The following is an 18,205-nucleotide window of genomic DNA, read 5'->3' as shown; positions in this document are numbered from 1 at the left end:
TGCTAAAGATCAGTCCATAGGACAGGGCCTGACAGAGTTAAACAAGGGTTTTTCAATGCAAGGTGTTTGAAAAGGTGGCTAAGAAGTAAGTCTCAGATTCTGAGCCGGGGCGGCTGAGACTTTGAGAGAGAATAAATAAGAGACAGTAGTGGCACAAACACCCTCATGTTGGCTCAGCTGAGACCACACGAAATTGAAATTATGATTACCCAAGGTCAGTTCACTTAATTCAGCAAATCAGGTTTTTAAAAAATCCATCTGACTAGTTTAAGGATACCTAGGAGAGACAGCTCGCTTTCCCATACTCGCCTTCTTACCCCCTTGTTTTGGGTATCGTGGAGAACTCGAATCACGAATGAAGAAGGACAAAGCCTTATCAGGGACTGTGGAATATGCTAACCTTTCCTACATTCTCTTCTTTTACAGAAAAGATTGCTGATGGAGCGGACCATATACTTTCAATGAATAAATATTCTCCATAGGATCATTTGCAAAGGCCAATAAGAAAGAGGACTTCTCATGGAACAACGTGTGGCTTTTCCTAAGCGCAAGAAGCCGTTCCTGCCAGGGCATTTCTGCTCACCCCTCACTAGCCTTCTGAATAGCTGTCACTCTCTCTCTTTTCCTGCTCCTGCTTTTAAACCATTTCTTTACTGTTATTACCTCGGCTCAAAGCTCCCATAATAGCTTTTTCCTTAAGCACAAGGACATGGAAATCAGAGCGACGATCACAACCGAACAGCTCTGCTGGCGTGAAGGATGGGAAATGCTGGCCTGTGATGACAAACGGGCAGACACACAGTATTATGTCAGAACGGGAGACCCAGGCCACAGCCTCATTCTCGCAATCCAATGCTCTTGTTTTATTTTCAAGCCTGTAAGCTCACAATATTTCCTTGAAGGGGACTGTTCTCGTATGAAAGTCAAAACAAGCAATATTTAGTCTGAGGCTATCAATCATTAATAATTGAATACTGCTTGCACAGCTCCAGGTTGCTGGTGCCATAGAGGTGTTATTCCTGGATGCACTATTTGTATGTGGTCACTGGATCTTCTAATTAAAAACTTCAATAGGGGAGGATTTGAAAAGTATGAAGGTGCTGCCACCTTGAGGATTCTTCCTGCCTGGTTGGAGATTTACCTTTAAAGCAAGGGTAGATTCGGGGTGATATCATTTTATTCTATGAAGAAATTGAACAAACTTGGAATTCCCCAGTTGGGGATGTTGCGGAACCTGGGGACAAGCATCCCGAGGGCTGGCTACACTCTTCAGGCGTATGTCTCAGCACTAGGTGCCACAGGCACCCATCAGAGGCAGTCTTTTGAATTTTCCTTGCCGATGACGGCTCAGACTCACACAAATCTTATCATACAACCCCTCTTTTTTTCCCACCTCCACCTCCCACTTCTCCCCTGAGAAGTATAAAATGGCTGGAGAAAAAAAATGATAGGATTCTATTTCACTGAGGCTGAAAATGACATAAAACAAGCAGATAATTTAAAATACAGATTTAATCACAGATAAAGAACTACAAACCCCCCACCTATCCAACTCTCCTAAATGCTGTCAACTCTTTCTGCATTAGTGCTTTAACTACAATAATAGTGCCCTAAAAATGCCCTGCTCCGAAAACAGAGGCATTAGAGATGGATGGGATCCCATTCCCTAAATTTATAACAAGGGGCAGGATGGTTGCCAAATTCATTATCATCTACAAATGAAAAGGCAATGAAGTGTATTATCAAAGGTATTCTTTACCAACTAGCCCCCATTTGATGAGATTTAGTTCTATGTACATTAGACTGATGTATTTTTGAAAAATCAACCTAAACAGGAGGCTGTTAATTTGGGGGAAATTTTTTGTATTTCTTGGCTTTCAGAAGCCCCTACTCATTAAACCTTTAGTATGTTCCCCATGAATTCTTCAGAACATGTTTACCAAGATGCCTGCCTTCCGCTTGCTGAGAAAAAGACTTGAACTTCTATTGAACCTGAGGCTTCAGCACAACTATGGGGCAGAAGTGGTTCCATTTCCCCATTAAAAAGCTTTCATTTGCAAGCCACAGATGAAATTTCATCTGCTTTGCATCAGCGTAGTTTTAACTTGAGAGAACTTGGCACCGCAAACCTCACCCCCATTACTGGTGTTCCCCTTCTGATGGGAAATAATACATTTACGGCTTAGTCTTTATTTTGTTTGTGTGCAAAATAAATAAATTAATTAAACACAGTGGTGCCCTCACAATTTTTCGCCCCTCATTCAAAGCTTGGTCTGGGCTGCTCTCAACTGAGTGTCTCTAGAGTAACAGCCACATGTGGTTTTTGGTCTTTGCGTACTTTGCCAAGCAACCTGGAACTCTGTTGGCACCTACAAGCACCCTCCTGGAGGGCTGAAAATCCACTTCCACAGAAAACACTGTTTTTTATATATGAAAATAAAATGACCCATTTTAAGTTTTTTCTTAGAAAATGTAATCACAGGACAAATAAGCTTTCTCTTTATCCATGTTCTTTTAACAAAGGTGCGACCCAGGGGGTACTTACTAGACCCGAAATGCAGTTTAATTTGAGGGGCCCAGAATCATCTTAATGGGACACTGATAGCCATGTACAGAGCTCCTTGGGGATCACTGCAGGACACATCTACGCAATAATAAGTTTTTTGAGAACAGGAGCTGGTCTCTCGCATTTGGAGACTATGTATTTATTGAATAAGGATATAGAAGAATGAGAGAGAAAAAAGAGAAAAGAAAGAGTGCTACTTGCTGGAGAGTGGTTGAGTGCTACCACAATTACCATTGCTCAGAGAGCGCCAGGCACCGAGTGGGGGGCGGGCCCTGAATGCCTGTCTTCATCCCTTGCCCAGAGCAATAGATTCAAGAATTAACCATTTCCAGTTCTCTATGTATAGAATGCAGAAGTAATGGTAAAGTGAATGCACAAGCAACTGGAATAAGCCCCCATTTCATTCCTGCCTTCCTCTTTTGGAGAGGAACTTTTCATCTTCCTGAACCAAGTTCTTGTAACTTAGCTATCCTTAACCATTAGCATTTGCAACTTACCTTAGCTATTACCATTAAAATAAGTGTCTGAGTCAACGTTTATTCTTCCAGGACAGAGAAATGGTTTGGCCATAGAGTATTGAGCCGAACTGAATAGATTTTATCATATAACAGAAAGAGGGCAAATCTTTGCAAAGAGTATACTATAGACATTTTCCACTCAAGTGAAATTTAAAAAGCAAAATGTTCAACTTGTTTTGCAAAGCTAAAAATAAAAGAAGGGAAAAACGCCATCATTGAACTCCTTGACAGATTAAGTCACACTACATCACGGATAGTGTGACTCACATTCCAAACTGTTATCATATCCCACTATTAGAAGCACTTCTTAAAATATCTTAACATTTAACTCAGTGATAAAATCAATTACATGTTATTCATTCTATCTCTTTTCTTCATCTGAAAACAGAAACAAAATGTGACTTAGAATGTAACCACCAATGCGGAGAGCCAGAATTATGAGAATTTCAAGATAAGCAATTCACTTAATCCTATGAATTTATGTCACTGCGTTTAGATTATAATAACATAATAATGGTAACTGGAACCAGGTCTTGTGTGAGAAGCTTCGGGTCCACCACCTCATTTAGTCCTCGGGCATTCTGAGGAAGTCACTCTTACAATTTCATTTTCTTCTGACACTCAACGAGACCATACAACTTCTCCTGAGTGACACAACAGTAAATGGCCAATCAAAATTCAGACAGCCAGAGTCCAGCACCAGAAACCTCCCTGTGAGCCTCCACGCAGTAAAGATCACCCAGTTATAATCACTCACCTACTCTATTTCCATTTCAAGATTCTTATTTACAGTGACTATTAACCTTAGCTCACAGGGTCCTTTGAGTGGTGACTTTTGGCATCTACCATGCCTAAATTCGTTTAGGGAAGTTCTAAAAGAATTTGCTCGCTTTTTTTCTTTTTCTAAGTTACTGGGAATGGAGAAACAGATCAATTTAAACTACCAAATCTATAAAACATCAAAAGAATTTTATTTTAAATGAGCCAAGTCTGCATAATATAGTTTTCTTTAAGTGTTTATTTATTTGGGGCGGGGGGTGGGGGGAAGCCAGGGCAGAGAGAGAGGGAGAGAGAGAATCCCAAGCAGGTTCCGAGCTGTCAGCGCAGAGCCGGACTGGGGCTCAAACTCACGAACAGTGAGATCATGACCTGAGCTGAAACCAAGAGTTAGATGCTGAACCAACTGAGCCACCCAGGTGCCCCTGCAGTATAGTTTTTAGGTCTAAAAGAGGAAGACTGAGTGAAAGAACCAGCAGTTGAACAACGCATTCATTCTGCACTCTGTTAAGCTTCCAAAAAAAGGAAAAAAGCTTAAGGATAAAACTAGTAAACTTTGTTGTAGTTTTATAATATTGGCAAGAGGGAACAGCCTTCTGGCTTTAGAACTGATGCTAGTTAGGAAGAGATCCCTAGAACATTGTTATAATGGTAATGGCAGTACGTCTCTTACAACTTTGTCATACGAAGAACAAAGGGAACTACATAAACCCCATGTCCTCAACTTATTCGTGTGGATCATCACAGCCTCAGTCTACCCACGAATTTGTAGCATGTGTTGTAATTAATGAGCAGCGTTGTAGTGTGCCTCTTACAGATTTATCATTCATTGTAGATGTTAACTACCACAACAAGTAAAGAAAGAGGGTTGAAAGAGTTCCAAAAAATTGTTCACGGTTCACATAGCGGACAGGCATGTGTAAGGTCAATTTACAACAGAGGGCAGAGGTTGCCATGAGAGCTGTTCCCTTCATTTTATTGAAAAAAAAAAAAATAGGCACGGCAGACTTAGGAAGTCATTTTAATGACCTTATTAAAAGCTTTATTTGGTAAGTGGTGGTATACAATATATTTTAGTTTTTCTGTAACTAAAATAAATAATAAATAAAAATTCTTAGAAGTTTTGTGATGGCATAATAAAAGCAAACATAAGAGGTTTTGTTCACCTCAAAATGATCCATCTAACGCTTTTTACTCACTCCCTCCCCCCAGTATTGAAGTGAAGGTTTGCAGGGCGCCCTCAGATACAAACATTTTCCACTAGGAAAAAAAGGATCTTGATGCTCTTCAAAAGTAAGATAACATTTAAATTTTTTTTAATGTTTATTTTTGAGAGAGACAGAGACAGAGCTTGAGCGGGGGAGGGGCAGAGAGAGAGGGAGACACAGAATTGGAAGCAGGCTGCAGGCTCTGAGCTGTCAGCACAGAGCCCGATGTGGGGGCTCGAACCCATGGACCATGAGATCATGACCTGAGCCGAAGTCGGACGCCCAGCCGACTGAGCCACCCAGGCACCCCCAAAAGTAAGATAACATTTAAATGCAGATTGCCCACATTGTTTTCTTTTCATATATAGAAAAACAAATGTGTGTGTGTGTGTGTGTGTGTGTGTGTGTGTGTGTTTCCACAAAACACTAACTCCATTCCTATATTTCCTGCAGAACCCTGGAGAAATATCAACCCTTCCTTGCTTTCTCAATATTCCTTGGCTTCAAGTGGCTTCCAGTACTTTTCATATTCCCCTCAAACCCTGGGAGAGTTTGACAACAGTTTCACCGACTAGAATTTTAAATATCAAATTTGTGAAGATCATGATATTATTTATAGACTATGTATAAAATGTACCTGAAACATTTTCCTACCTTTAAAATTAGATGAATGCGGTCTAATTTTAAATTATATTTGGCCAAGGGTGCTTTTGTTGCTTGGGATTTTATTTATGATCTAGGCTGTGGCCATCGTTTGAATAAGATGCCTTGCCTGTGAAGAGCTTGGCCTGATGAAAGGGATAAATCACCTCTTATTCATGATGCTGCATACAACATGACATAAGCCACCTTGCTGCTTATTCTGGGCACTTCATTATTCCCATTGCTGTCAGACTCCTTGGTAATCCTGTTTTAGAAACCTGAACAAACTTGAAGAGTCACAGAGCACTGAGACACTCCTTCCCTGAAAGGTAGTTGGATAAGCCACCTCTTCTCTCAGACAAGTATAAGGAACTTGGCTTATTCATACACTTGGCCATCTTTAACCATTTTTAGACAAGCAAGCCCACCTTCCCTTTGCAGGGTTTTGAGGGTGAATTTTCTTGCGTGTTTGCACTGGCTCCTTCATCGATGTATTTTCCTTTCTAACAAAATACCATCACCTTGTGTCAGCTTCTTTACCCATGGCCTGACTCTTCCGTAAGAAATGATTCCTGGGATGGTCAAAGGGGCGGTCTGTCTCACGCATCATCATGAAGAACTCTTCAATCTGGAAGCTATATTATGTTTCAAATCCTCCTTCCAAAATAATTGGGTTTTTTTTAGAAAATAGCCAACAGTAACTTTCACTACTATGTTTTACTGAAAGGAAGTCTCCTGGCCTACACAATAAAAACAGAGAAACAACTCCCTCCCTGCCAAAGACACAGTTAAGTGACATCCAGGAGAGGCAGTGGCCTAAGGTGGAAAGAGCTCCTGAGTAGAACACGGGCTGCCTACTAGACTGGGTGACCTTGAGTAAACACTGAACTACTCTGAGCCTCTAGAAAATGAGGATCTATGTGAGGTGATCCCTAAAACTGTCTCCAGTCTTATATATAAATATAATAGCTTTATAAATACGACAGATGGCACAAGCTTTGATGTTTGACTGTCTCCTGTGCACACATACCTGTCCTTATTTCACATATTTATTCCATAACAACTCTTCTATTTTACTTCTTGTCTGATAACTAAACCATGCAGGTAAATCCAATTAGGGACCGGCTTTCTCTCTGGGCACCAGCAGAGCAACCAGCTGCTGATCATTAGTGCCCCTCCACATCTAGGTAGTTCTACTAAAACTAATTAGAGGGCTTATATCAGGACTTTTAACAAAACGATGTTGTCTTTGAATAACTCCAAAGTGGTATGGACAAAATGATAAGCAGCTTTCTTAGACACTGAGTGAAACACTGAACAAATTACAGTATCCATAAGTGAGCCAGCTGTTGGCAGCCGCAATTTCTCCCCCCATATCCTTCCCTGCTAATGAGTTAACCCATTTCAACACGCTTCTTCTGTCTTCTTGGGTGCCTTCTTCACGAGGCTCTCATGAGTTGTAGTAGAGGAGGCTGGGTGACACCGTCTGTCCACGTTGGTATGAATGCTGAGGGCACAGACATTTCTCAGTTTGCAAATTGCATGATTATTGTTGGAGCTATTTGTGGAAAATTCTTATAACTTTGTTCCTCTGCCTCTTCCGTCTGCCCTGTTTATAGGCAGCTGTCTTCTGTGTTCTCTCCTCCTCTGGACTCTGGCTTTCTGAGACAGCCTTCCCCACACTCTGCCCTGTCCTGCCCTGCCCTGCCCTGCCCTGCAGCAGACAGTGGCTGCTTCAGCTCTCTTCCTGCCCTTTTCTCCAATATGGGCGGGAAATCATCTATAAAACAAGAAGCTAAACTAGGTAATTAATAAAACCCAACCAGCCTACTTACGTAGGTAACCATTTGGGGTTGTCCACACAGATTCCGAAGTTCTTGGAACTTACTGAGGAGTTGAGGTTCCTTACCACTCAAATGATGATTTGGTGGGAAGGACAAACTCTGGGGGCATGCCAACATAGGAAAAAAGATGCCTCTTGGAAGCTGAAAGGAGTTTGTCTGTAATTCATTTTTCTTCATTTTAAAGCATTCCCAGACCATATGAAAGTCCATAGAGTCTTCCTTACCAGTACATGTAGATAATAATTATAAGCAATGTTTTTTGAGCACTTACTATGTGCCTGACCCTATACTGAGTGCTTTATTCATCCTCACAGCCAGCCTTTAAGGAAAGTACCATTATTATACTCATTTCACAGATGGTAAAAATGTGGGTCAGAGAGGTTAAGTCATTTGCCCAAGGTCACATAGTAGCAAACAGCAGAGCTGGGCTTCCAAATTAGGCAACCTGACTCCATGACATACACCCTCAAACTCCTTGCATTCTACTGCTTCTTCATATGAGTTTTGTATGCACAACAATTTGGTTGGAATCATGTGTGCATGTCATGGGGGGGGGGGGGTTGAAATGGTATAATTCCATCGAATAGCAAGTGATTACCTGGATTCTCTTTCCCCCTTTCAAAACAACTGCTTGCCAAAAGCACATCTTATTTGTTTAATTTATTGGTTCCTATAAATCTAAAGTTGGCAGAACTGCTCTTCCAAAATTATCCATCCTGATTTGGGTTGGGAAACAAAGACTTTCATCTGGTTTGGGATGGGTACAGGAACTTTAAGAGGGTGCCATGTGAATCACAAGAAATACAAAAATATAATAGAAAGAGACTTGATCTTTTCTTATAGGAAAGAAAACTGAGGCCCAGGAAAAATGAGGGACCTGTCTGGGTTCAGAAAGTTTGTTAGTGATAGAGCCTAAATGTCCATCAACTGATGAATGGATAAAGATGTGGTTTATAAATACAATGGAATACTACTTGGCAACGAGAAGGAATGAAATCATGCCATTTGCAGCAACGTGGATGGAACTGGAGAGTATTATGCTGAGTGAAATAAGTCAGTCAGAGAAAGACAGATTTCATGTTTTCACTCATATGTGGATCTTGAGAAACTTAACAGAAGACCATGTGGGAAGGGAAGGGGGAAAAATAGTTACAAACAGAGAGGAAGGGAGGCAAACCATAAGAGACTCTTAAATACAGAGAACAAACTGAGGGTTGGTGGGGGGGGGGGGGTGAGGGAGAGGGGAAAATGGGTGATGGGCACTGAGGAGGGCACTTGTTGGGATCAGCACTGGGTGTTTTATGTAAGCAATGAACCACAGGAATCTACCCCCAAAACCAAGAGCACACTTTACACGCTGTGTGTTAGCCAATTTGACAATTAATTATATTCAAAAAAATAATAAAACACTTTGAACTTAAAGAAAAAGAATAGAATTAGAATCACTGATTTTCTCCTTTAAAATTCTTTCTAGAAATGGATGGTGCTTCTTACCTGGTAGAATCTGAAAATATCTAAAATAGCTACAATAAATGCCATAGCCCTGCTACTGTCAAAGGACTTATATTTTTGATAACATGGTATATCTTTTCCTTTCTTTCTAGCATCAGTGTCCAAGGGAAAAGAATATGGGAAACCAGCAACCATAGCTACTGTACCTCTTTTGTCACCGCGACACTGAGAAAGCAGTCCCTCACACTCATTTCTGGACCAGAGAGGTTACGGCAGATACTAGAGTAAGGGAACATGATGAACAAAGCAGAGCCAGATTCACCACCTGTGAGCTGGCAGTTGTATCACCTAATACAGTCATATTCATGGCGCATTTCCCTTAGAAGTGCTCTTAAATCTTACCAGGCCTTTTATTAGTCAACCTTCCTGGAGTTGAATCAGGAGAAAAAGGTATATAAAAAAACATACTCCCTCTGTCCCCAAATCCTCAGTCTCAGATATGCAAATAACCCAAGTCAATTATTAGACCTCCCTCCATGCCCTCTTCCCAAAGATAGGCACGAAATCCTTTCCAAATTATTTGTCTATGGAAAAGAATTTATTCAATAAATTTAATAATTTACTCATTTCCTCAGCTTGGGTGCCCCCATCATGCAGCTTGTCTGTGATGTTCACTTGCTGTGTTACTGGATCTGCTCTGCTTCTCTCTGACCTTTCAGTTCAACCTCTGCCCCCCAATGATTGTAGTGTACCTGTCGCCATAGCCCATTTCTCATGAGGGAGAATCTGGCCAATCAGTGAATTGATAGACCATGGAGATGTGTCCATCCCTGGTCCAAGAACCATAGTGGCTGGAAAAGCAGCAAGCCTGCTTTAAATTCAGTAAATTTCAACGAAAAGTATTAAGACATCAAACTGAAATGAAGAAAAAGATATGAGTAGTATTATAATGCTCTTAATAATATAGTTCAACCCTTTATGCTGGAATAAGATCAATCCCAATATATATAAAACCAGATAGTCTATTCAAAGTACAGCATCACTTTATGTAAAGAGAAGTATTCTAGAAACTCTACAATTTTTACCTCATGGGATTTTACTGTGCTTAAATACAAAAAGGAAGGACAAGAAGCATTTACTCAGTCTGGAGTTCAGAGCCAGAAAAGGACCATGTGGCTTTCAAGGTATAGAGATGGCAGTTCCATTGTTTCCTGAGGACTGGTGTTCCCCAGCTCCCATCTTGACAGTTATATTCTCTTCCTTTGAGTTCCTTAAGCTATTCCTGTAGTCTTTAAATTATTCCCCTTTTGCTTAAGTCAAGTAGGCTTGTGGAGTTTTGTTTCTTTTTAACCAAATTCTAACTGGCAAGTCTACATGATCACCCCTATTTAAAAGTTTTATTTGTTTGTTTAATCATTCTTTCACTATAATGGTGAAACATGGGAGTCTCAATTAGAAAGAGACAAAGTTAAATGCGTCCACAATTTGAAAGGTCTTTATTTAGAATGTTTCTACACCAAATCTATGTCCGTGTGTGAAATCAGATTAATTAGCAATATGGTTAGTGTGAATTCTGCTACCATCACAGAAGTCATTTGTTGAACAGGAAATACATGTAATTTCAGGCTTCAGATTAAACTAGTTATCATCTGGCAAAGCTGAATCTCCACAGCCAAACTCAGAGAGCTCAGGTTCAGTAAATAGAAGCCTAGCACCTGATATTTCCAAATCAGAATGTATACTATACTTTTAATATCAGGCATCATAAATATAAAAAGCAAAGACACACACACACACACACACACACACACACACACACACACAATTTAAGAGTAAGCAGCACCACATAGTGGTAAGATAGGGAATAGCCACTGTGGGAGAGATGCACGAGCATTTGTTCCCTTGGAGACAGAGGACTGGTTCTTTGTTATTTTTCCAGAGCCTTAGATGTGATCAGTGCAGTGTTATTTTCTGTGAGAAACCATTTTTATGATGTTTTCACTTCTTGACCTCTGGACAAAAACAATTGTTGGCTAAATTTCAAACTCACAGATGAAATGCTAACAATGAAAAAATAGTTGTCGTATTTTGCAATGTGTGTTTGTGTTTATTACAACCAACTGCATTTCAAAAAACAAAGATTGAAAAAGTGTTATTGCCTGAGGACTTTCCTTTTATGCTTTGGGACAGAGAACATTTTACTGCTAAATTTAATCTACTGAAAATCAAATTTAATAACTGAAAAATTAACAGAAATGTAACCATGGGCATTATAGTGATCACATTAAATAAATGAAAGTAAAATACACCTGTAATATGGTAAATTTAGCTAAAATTTGGCTTATAATTTATTCTGTGTATGAAGTATAAAACAATGATCTGAAAAACATTCCTACTTCTTTCAGTCTAAAGATATTGCTTCTTCAGTCCTTTGAAGTATAAAGACCATAATTTCTAGAATGTATTCTGTTTGTGTCACAATGAGATGTTCATCTTTCCTCAACAATGCTTGATCTCTTAATACCTTCACTGACACCCTCAGTGGACAGCCTTCCTAGGCATTTCTCCATAAGTGAAGAGTTTTCAAGAGAACTTCAGCAGAATCACCGGTGTCTAAAGAGTCATTTTCTCATTATTTAACTTTTAAAGCCTTTTTGCTATTGAAGGAAACATGATTAGCATCAGAGCTGCAAAATAATCTGTAGTTGAGAAGAATGCACGGTCAGGACCAGCAAAACTCTGATAGCATCTCTGAATGGTTAAGAGAGCATAAAAGTAAAGACAGTCCTTAGCACAGTTGAGTGACATACTGAGTGATGCCAGCCGAGTGTTTTCAGTACTTTTACACTCTTCATATCCCAGAACACAGAGAATGAAAGGTCCTGTATTGTCCACATTTCCATATTTTCTCTACATTTTTTGATGCTCTGGAGCCTCACCAGCCATGGGGAGATGGCCCCTAGGGGCAATCACTTGTCTGTAAGAACCCCTTTCATATGCGAACCAACCAACCCAGAACCCTTACTCCCCAATTACCTCTTGAACTGAAATTTCAAATACCAAGCCACCACCCACCCTACTGCCCCCAGTCACCTCAGGACTAGGCAAAAGACAGTTCAGAACAACCCATACACCCCTGAACCTGCTGGAATTATTCACACTAACCAATCCTAACCCTGCTTACCTTGCTTTGCGCATTCTTTCCCACAGAAAATACAATAAAGGCTTTTGCCCATTCTTTCCCTTGCTTTCCCTCTACTTACTGACAGACTCCAGTGTTTCCCATGTGGACCTGCGTGGCATGCCTAGCCTCCTGCTTCTAAAGACCTGTGAGTATAAAATTTCCTTCCTTCACCATAGTCCTTTCCATGTCTATGTGTCTTACCATAAAACAAATTAAAACAGCTCCTGGGTACATTTTAAAGCAGGTTCCTGACAATGTAGTGCTCTTTCATCTCCATCATTTTCATTTCCTGATACCTCTCTAGTCTCCCAAATTATGTGAAAGTATGTTTTGTCCAGGACTGTGTGTGGATTTGCCCAAGAGATGTATAACGAGAGGATGATTACTCTCTTTGTTACTTTGTTTGTGGATCTTATTTATGCCATTGAGAAAGTTCTCCCATAAAACTTAGCCCAAACAGGGATTCTGAAACCATGCTTTCTGGGGCTTTATGACCCAAATTTAATTTCTTACTTTGAAATTTGATTATGGCTCTGGTCTCTGTATTAGTTCCAACCATTTTTTATTGCACTGGCTTTTAACTGATTTTAAAGTGCTAAAACAAATATAAAACTGATTAAATAACCAAGGCATTAATTTGATGGTAATCAATAGTCGTCACATTTACGTATTTGCCTCACGTGGCTTGATGCATTTGGCATATTGTGACATATTATATTTTGACTAAATAATTAACTTCCAGTCTGCCTGAGACATCGTTTCACTCTCCTCAGACCTTGTGCCCAATTGACTCTGCTGCCCAATTTCCTCTCTTGGATTCGGAGTGCCCCAAGGCTCAGCCTGTTTCATTTGTGTAACTAAACACTGTTCTCCTAGGGTTACATTTAATTAAAACAGCGGTATTTAAGAGAAATATTTCACTTCTTAGGTCTAAACCATCCTTTGCTAGTATAATTACTTCATAAAAATCACACTGTGGCAAGATAGGGAAAAGACAGATGCAATTATGGAATCACTCTCTGAAAGCTGGAGAATAAAATCATCAGGAAGCAGCTGTCATTTTTTTTTGCCTTGTTTCTACTTAATAAACTTATACCCCAACTATATCAACAAAATACCATCCACAGTAGGTGCCCAGGTCTTTCTTGCTGAAAGAAAACAGCTTCTGAATCTTATATGTGTGTAGGTGTGTTGTACGTGTGTATGCATGTGTGTGTATGTGTACTCACGTGTGGCTGAATGAATGTGTGTGTGCGTGTGTGTATGTTGAGGGCACTATCATTAATTAAGCTCCTCCTACACACAAGGCACTTTGCTTAACCACCACACATTTTTTCTCTTATTTAATTCTTACAATTCTAATAAATATTATGATTCTTACAGTCACAGCCCTGTGCAATGAATTTTCAACTTTAAATGTTCTCAGTAATATAAAGATAAACAAGAGTGGATGTTTCTGTTTAAATAGAGAGAAATTAACTGCTGAAGTGAAAAATGTCTTAGAAACTCTACTTACTTTATAAGGAAGTTAACATTTCTGTGCCAGGCCCTACGTTAAGAATTTTATATATGTTTTCTCATTTGAGGCTTTCAACAATTAATGAGATGGGGTTTATTATTCTCTTTTTATTGTTGAGGAAAATCAGGCTTCCGACAGGTAAAATGATTTTTTACGTTTATTTAATTCTATTCTCCTGCATTTTTTGTCAAGGATGGTGAGGTAGACATCTTCGTCAAGATGGTGAGATATTTTAAGATCTTAACTGAGGTTACTTTTTGTGAATTTTCTTGATTTGCCTGTGGGACTCATGGCTTCAGGGGAGTGAGCAGACACTGCTTTCCAGAGCTCACAGAGAAGCCCAAGCCATGGCCAAGATGGCGCCTGAGCAGGAAAAAGCAATCATCCAGGCCAAGACTTCCCAAACTCACTCTGGTGAAGGACCAGTTACTTTTTTAATAAAAATAAAATAATATAAATAAAATAATAAAAATGAACTTTCAGGTATATGAGATAGAAAATCCAAAGATATCAAAAATACAAGCCCCAAGTTTTAATTATTAAATTCAGATTTCTACAAAAGTTTCTGAATGTTTACTCTCAATTCCTGTCTGATCTCATTGATAACCAGCAACAGTAATTTAAATAGTTTTATTTACTAGTATCATGTCCATATAACACCCTTTTTATAGACCTGGTCCAGGCCACAGGCCTTAGTGTAGCCATTCAGAGTTCTACTCACCTTAGTTTGGGGTGGGGACCAGTCAGGGATTCCTGGTCCGTAAGAAGACAAAGAAGAAGTATGTAAAGAAATGATAGACTAAAGAACCCTGTGACTGGGTCAAGAAGGACACAGAGCATGGATTATACAATTGGAAGCCAAAGTAGAACCAAGCATCCATGGAAGACAAAGTGGAGGCAAAAGTCAATCCCTAAGACTTGGTGAGGTGAGTCACACCTCAGGGAAGACCTCTGAGGGCAGGAGATCACCAGGGATAAGAAATGTACTCTTCTGGGAAAGCAAGCTGGTGCAGCCACTCTGGAAAACAGGATGGAGTTTCCTCAAAAAACTAAAAATAGAACTACCCTACGACCCAGCAACTGCACTACTAGGCATTTATCCACGGGATACAGGTGTGCTGTTTCGAAGAGACACATGTGCCCCATGTTTATAGCAGCACTATCAACAATAGCCAAAGTACGGAAAGAGCCCAAATGTCCATCGGTGGATGAATGGATAAAGAAGAAGTGGTATATATATATATACAATGGAGTATTACTCGGCAATCAAAAAGAATGAAATCTTGCCATTTGCAACTACATGGATGGAACTGGAGGGCATTATGCTAAGTGAAATTAGTCAGTCAGAGAAAGACAAAAATCATGACTTCACTCATATGAGGACTTTATGACACAAAGCAGATGAACATAAGGGAAGGGGAATAAAAATAATATAAAAACAGGGAGGGGGACAAAACAGAAGAGACTCATAAATATAGAGAACAAAATGAAGGTTACTGGAGGGGTTGTGGGAAGGGGGATGGGCTAAATGGGTAAGGGGCATTAAGGAATCTACTCCTGAAATCATTGTTTCACTATATGCTAACTAATTTGGATATAAATTTTAAAAAATAAAAAATTAAATTAAAAAAAATTTAAAAAAAGAAACGCACTCTTCAAATGCAACACCATTCCCCTCAGATAAGCCTCCATAAGCCCAGAGTCTCTCAAAAGGAAAGGAAGAAGGGGGTAAAGAATCTTGAATGGCTGAGTAGTAAATTTCCCAAAAGACTGAGTTTAAAACCAGAGGTGACTAAGTTATCTGAAATTGGCAAAATTCAGTTTTCTGCTATTGAAGAGAAAGAGTGTATTGTGCAGTAAAACAAATGTAATTCCAGAAATTTTTTAATTATATTTTTGAAACTTGAGTATGTATTTTGTAAAACATCATATCTCCTACATAGAATTATTTACATTTTTAACAGAAGACACTGTTCTGATCTAGAAAAGTGAATTTTTTTTTAGAATTCATTTATTTATTTTGAGGGAGAGAAACAGCATGAGTGGGGGAGGGGCAGAGAGAGAGGGAGAGAGGGGGAGAGAGAGAATCCCAAGCAGGCTCTGCACTACCAATGTGGAGCCCAATGTGGGGCTCAAACCCATAAGCCGGAGATCATGACCTGAGCCAAGTTGGATACTTAACTAACTGAGCCACCCAGGCTCCCCTAGAAAAGTGAATTTTTAACAGAAGAATGTCTAGTAACAATCATAAGTCACCAGGAGAGACATTTTTTTTTTTAAACAGGGAATTTTAATCTCTTAAATCACAATGTCACAGAGAGTCACTTACCCATATGTTGAGGCCTTTTGAGAAGTTCTGTTACGCCCCACAGAAATCATTGGCAGATCTGTAATAATAGATGACATTGTAGGGCTTTGCATTTTAGGAATCATTTAGTATTTCATTTGTTTAACTGAGAATTAAGTGTGATACACAGTTAAATATCTGAGTGGTAAATAATCCATCTAGATGAGAATGGAAATTGCTCTCTCAGTCAGGTGTTTTGCTAGTACGCAGACTATGGCATCAACATATTGACCTTCACTGTCTTATCACAGTGTTCGCAGCTATGTCCTCTAGGCATGGCTCCTCACCCATCCTGCATGGCAACAATAGTGAGTATCCAAACTTTTTAGCCACCAGCTTCTCTTTTTTTCATATAAAACTGAATATAGAATTTATAAAACAGAGACAAGAGGAATGAAAACACATCTACCAGTAAACTCCTCCTCATGTCAGTCCCTGAGGCTATGCAGAACTCTGGGTCTCTGAAGAACAAATTTGGAAACCAGTTCAGGGGCTCCACCTATGCAGATGGCTGCCTCCTCTCCCTAGAACAATAAACTATGGGCTTTACCCAGCTGTGGACTTTCCTCATATTTAAAGTGGTCAACAGTCAGGAGATGCTTTGGTGGGAAAAGCTTTGGCTGTTTAACAACAGCTGATGAAGAGAATGTCTTACCTCTGAAGACATGGCCTGTGTGATATTGCAGATTGGGGCTCAACATAAAGCCACTGTTATGTGGCCATATCATTGGACTGGAATGAAAGATGCGGTTGGTTTTATTCATTATGGTTTGATAATAAGGCAATGCCTTAAGGCAAAAACCTAGAAAGTCCTGCGTTCCCATCTTTACTTGTTGACACTGACTTAGCTAAATGACATCAACAACATGTTTTTAGTCCCATATTTTCAATGATATATCCAGATTTACTATTTTGATTTCTTGTGATGACATCTTGTGACAACATCTGAAACAAGTTTTGAAAAGTAATGATATGAATATTTTATGCTGTCTTCCACTTCCTGTACTTTAATCTCCATATTGAGGGTACAGTTTCTTCCATGAATCATCCTCCTAACTTTCTGTTTGGTTTTATAACGACATATGGTAGCTATTATCACAATCAATAGCAAAAATAACCAAAAATGTTCAATTTTAAACATGACCACTTTCTCAAACCATTGATTTTAAAAGATATTTTTAAGACAACGTATTTATACTTTGTTTAAAGTCATGAAAATAAGCCATTATTAAATTCATTCTTTAACTTCGCATTATTTTAAATATAGATTACTTGAACACTTACTTTATATGACGCCCTGTTTTGAGATAACCAAAGTGAATGAGCCATGATTGACCTGAGCTATCCACAGTTTAGTAGCATTGTCAGAGATTTAGAAAAGAGTGGGGTGCACATTCTCTTCCTAACAGAACCTTGAGTCTCTCAGGCATGCATTTTGGTCATAATTGACCTCAGCTCTATTCCAAGGACAGTCTCTGATTGGCTTAAGCCGTTCCACATAATCCCATTCTCCTGACCTAGTCCCAGAATGAAAGACACAATCTAATTTGATCCAATCAGAATGAAGCCCTCCTTGGAGCTTTTTACAGGGATAGGGAAAGAGAAGCTTTCTCTTCCTGGGTACTACAGTGATGGCAAGTGTGACAGATTGTATTATCACCGTGAGAGAAGCGGCTGGAGGACAAAACCTAAAACAGAGCTGAGAGAACTTAGAGAAACAGAATCAGAACCATGATCAAACCGATTGTATAGGTTTTTATTGCATGGGCAACAGACTATCTGGGTTTTCTGTCACTTTCTACAAAGGCACTCCAGCTAAAACAATGTCAGTAAGTGTCAACCTCAGGGAAGGTGAGAAGTTACTAAAACTATAGTCAGAAGTTTCCAAAATAATCTTACTCCTTTAGATGGCATCTAAAATGAGCTGATATTTGTCAACAATTCTAAGTGATAAATTTTCCTCTAAAAACGCAGGAACAAATATTCCAATACATCTCTCCAAAACAATGACATCTGTAAGGAGTTAACTTTAGGATCAATGATGCTCTTAGATACCATCTTATCTTTAGATAAATGTTTTACTTAAGTTCTTCCTTAACTTTGGAAATAGTTTAATATAGTTCTGGAGTTTGAAATCATGTGAATCAA

General features: G+C 39.3%; 1 long non-coding RNA gene across 10 annotated transcripts in view; it reads right to left on the bottom strand.

Annotated features, from left to right (window-relative positions):
• Nucleotides 1–17,481, bottom strand: part of LOC122220212 — an 84,197-nt gene extending 66,716 nt beyond the window's left edge. For all 10 annotated transcript variants that reach the window (XR_006202726.1, XR_006202727.1, XR_006202734.1 and 7 more), the window contains exons 1-2: nucleotides 17,342–17,481; nucleotides 16,040–16,097 (exon numbers count right to left, since the gene is read on the bottom strand). This is a non-coding gene — a long non-coding RNA (uncharacterized LOC122220212). The remainder of the gene's footprint in view (nucleotides 1–16,039; nucleotides 16,098–17,341) is intronic.
• Nucleotides 17,482–18,205: the final 724 nt, after the last annotated feature.

The sequence above is a fragment of the Panthera leo genome, chromosome B2, assembly GCF_018350215.1.
Source record: "Panthera leo isolate Ple1 chromosome B2, P.leo_Ple1_pat1.1, whole genome shotgun sequence".
NCBI classification, from domain to species: Eukaryota; Metazoa; Chordata; class Mammalia; order Carnivora; family Felidae; genus Panthera; species Panthera leo.
This window is presented reverse-complemented; position numbering and strand designations above follow the sequence as displayed.